The sequence below is a fragment of the Lotus japonicus genome, chromosome 4 (assembly GCF_012489685.1).
Source record: "Lotus japonicus ecotype B-129 chromosome 4, LjGifu_v1.2".
Lineage (NCBI taxonomy): Eukaryota > Viridiplantae > Streptophyta > Magnoliopsida > Fabales > Fabaceae > Lotus > Lotus japonicus.
In genome coordinates, this window is record NC_080044.1 from 15,103,037 (window position 1) to 15,105,942 (window position 2,906).

At 28.2% G+C, this 2,906-nt stretch overlaps 1 long non-coding RNA gene across 1 annotated transcript; it reads right to left on the reverse strand.

Moving 5' to 3' along the window:
- Nucleotides 1–206: 206 nt before the first annotated feature.
- LOC130713592 (uncharacterized) lies at nucleotides 207–2,080 on the reverse strand. Its single transcript, XR_009010936.1, has 4 exons — nucleotides 1,685–2,080; nucleotides 1,473–1,489; nucleotides 1,025–1,325; nucleotides 207–604 (listed from the first exon to the last, which is right to left on the reverse strand). It is a non-coding gene; the product is annotated as an uncharacterized LOC130713592 (long non-coding RNA).
- Between the last annotated feature and the right edge of the window lie 826 nt (nucleotides 2,081–2,906).

A 2,906-nucleotide genomic window follows, 5' to 3' on the forward strand; every position in this document is an offset into this window, starting at 1 on the left:
AAATATCAATAAAATAAATTTTATATTTGATCAATGTGTTTATGATGTAAGAATATAATAAATTAAATAATTTTTCATTTTTTTATTTCATTTTTTCTATCTCTAAATAATTATACACAATTTATATCATACGAAAAATGTAAAATATGCAATAATAATACTATTATATATAATATTATAATAATATATAATTAAAAATTGTCATAGATATCTTTGGTGGAAAAATACAACATTCCAGGGCAGCACACAAAATTGTTGGATTTAAAATCCAATTTATCCAATTTTTAACCACCAAGATAAATTAAAAACACAACTGCAAAAATTCCCATGATTGGATCCAAATGTAGGAAATTCTTTTACGAAATTAATTGGTTCAGGACTCCAACATGAATAACATGTGGATCATCTATATGAAGTCCAAACCAAACAGAATGATTCTCAATAGTTATTAGCTTTGATGAATTTCCTCCACCCATTCTTGAAGGTGCACTCAGAATCTCATTGAGTTTCAAACCAATTCACAGTAAAATATCTCGTTTTTCTGATCTCGCATAACCCAATATTTAGGTAGCAATGCTGCTTTTACAATCTCTGCAGGAAGTACCTATAAAATAAAGAATGAATTAAACACAGATACAAATCAAATCATAATGCTTCTTTATATCTACTCTTAAATTATTTAAAAAGTTTAGGAAAAATATTATAATTGTAAATGAACAAATTTCTGTTAGTTTCAATTTGAAAGTATTTTCATGCAAAATGTTTCTCATGTAGGCTACATTTAAAAAATTTCTATCAAAACTTATTTTTTTTCTTAATATTTAAACTCTAAATTTGATTTTTATATTTTCCACTAACTATCGTATAATACATGAAAAAAGAAAAGTAATGTAAAGGTCCAATATCCGCTGCATGAGATTATTTTAGTATTACCCGATAATTAATGATAATATTATATATATATATTATAATAAAATTATTCAAAAGAATTTCAAAAGCAGCTAAATTCAACTAAATTCGTTACATGACACATGTCCCTCCATACATCCCCTTGTTATCAGAGGATTATCGTAGCACTCTTTTCTTGAGGCCTTAGTCTTTTGGATTTTTGGTTTTTTAACCTGTTTTGTACCAAAAAAAAAAACAAAACCAAAACGTCAAAGGCAAAATATGAAAGGAAACAAAAACATCTTTGATAAATGTAAACTCTAAAATGAAAAGAATGAACCTTGATTAATGGAAACTTCCAATAAATTGAAACTCTAGAGGGAGAGTAAGGTGAAATGCTAACTTCCAAATTACCTATTTTGATCCTCTAGTCCCAACTGCAAAACTTGAAAGCATCAATGAGTGCAAATTATGTTTAATTAACAACCATATATATTGTGTCTACAAAACATAAATGAGTGCTTTACACAATTGAAACTAAGTGAACATCAAATTAAGTCACTAAGCTGACAAATTGTTCTTACCTATTGTTGCAACAGATCTGCAAATTTAAGTTTAAAATGGTATAAATTAGAAACATAATCAAGATCATAACAAACATATAGAAGATCCAAAATCAAAATATAGTAGTGAAAATGAACATGGAAAACAAAGGAAACTCAAAATCAAAATAAAATCAGAATCAAAATCCTTCAACCAAATAAAAAAAAAAGAAATAAAAAAAGAAAACATTTACCTTTCCCAAATAGTAAGCACGATTTTTAATCATCTCAAAGCCACAATCGCAACCATGGTGGCAAAGAAAAGTCGCACTTGAAATCATGGGCTTGAAAAGAAGGAGAGGTAAATGAGGTGTTATTGCAAAAGGATAATGGGTTAGTGGAAGAGGGAGGAGAGTGGGAGATAGATAGTAGTAAAGAGAAAGAAGCGATGAAAAACAGGGGAAAAAAGCAGAGGGAAAAAATTATACAGACTAATGTACGAAATAGAAATAAAAGAGGAAGTTAATATCAAGTAGTTAGATCAGATGCTTAGAGAGGAAGAGGGAGAGGCAGAAGAAAGGGACTGAAAAGAGAGAGAAGAGTTTGGGGAGGAAGAAACGGGTATAGAGAAAGAAGGTTTGATTATTTGAAACAAAATTCATGTGTTATTTATATGTAAAGCCTCATGAATCCACTAAATTATTTTTGATAGAAACTATAAAATTAAACTCTGAATCTTAAATCTTGTATAGGGAATATAGATGATGAATGTCATTGGAATTAGTTTCAATGCAATGCTTAGCACATGTTAACATAAATTTGACCAGATTTTGATTTCTCCATTTCTTACTGGTCAAATTGGGAGGCATTGATTTTTTATTTATTTAGAACAATATCGAATTAGTAGGTGGAGAGTTTGAAAAGACATTGCACGTGTAGAATTTAAATGAGAATAAAGGGCTGTTTAAATCTGATTGGTCAATGATTGAGGTGGTTTTAATTTTAGCTAAAATTATGGATGAATTTTTATATCAGAAGAAATTTGATTAGTCAATAAATGGGTAGTGATAATTAATGATAGTTATATTATAGATTAAAAAATGGTGAGTAATATCTGATTGGCTAGGTTAGTGGTGACATTAAATATTGTGAACAAATTTTTCAAATTGTTTAAGTTGTTAAATAGTGATTGGATGAGAAGTAGGTAGTGAATAATTAATGTGAATTAATAATGAATGTTAGTCAAATTTAAGGTTAAAAGTATTTCGAAAATAAAATAAAGTGTGGGAAATAATGCATGGGAAAAGGGAATCATTAAAACAAATGAAGGAAAAAATTAAATTGAAGGAGAGAGGGAATAAAATAATATTATTTGAGAGAGGAGGGGGTCATCTGAAGAGAAAGAGAATAAAATATTACTCCCTCCGGTCCTATTTATAAGCATGAAAGAGAAGAAAAATCTTTGTCCTTTTATAA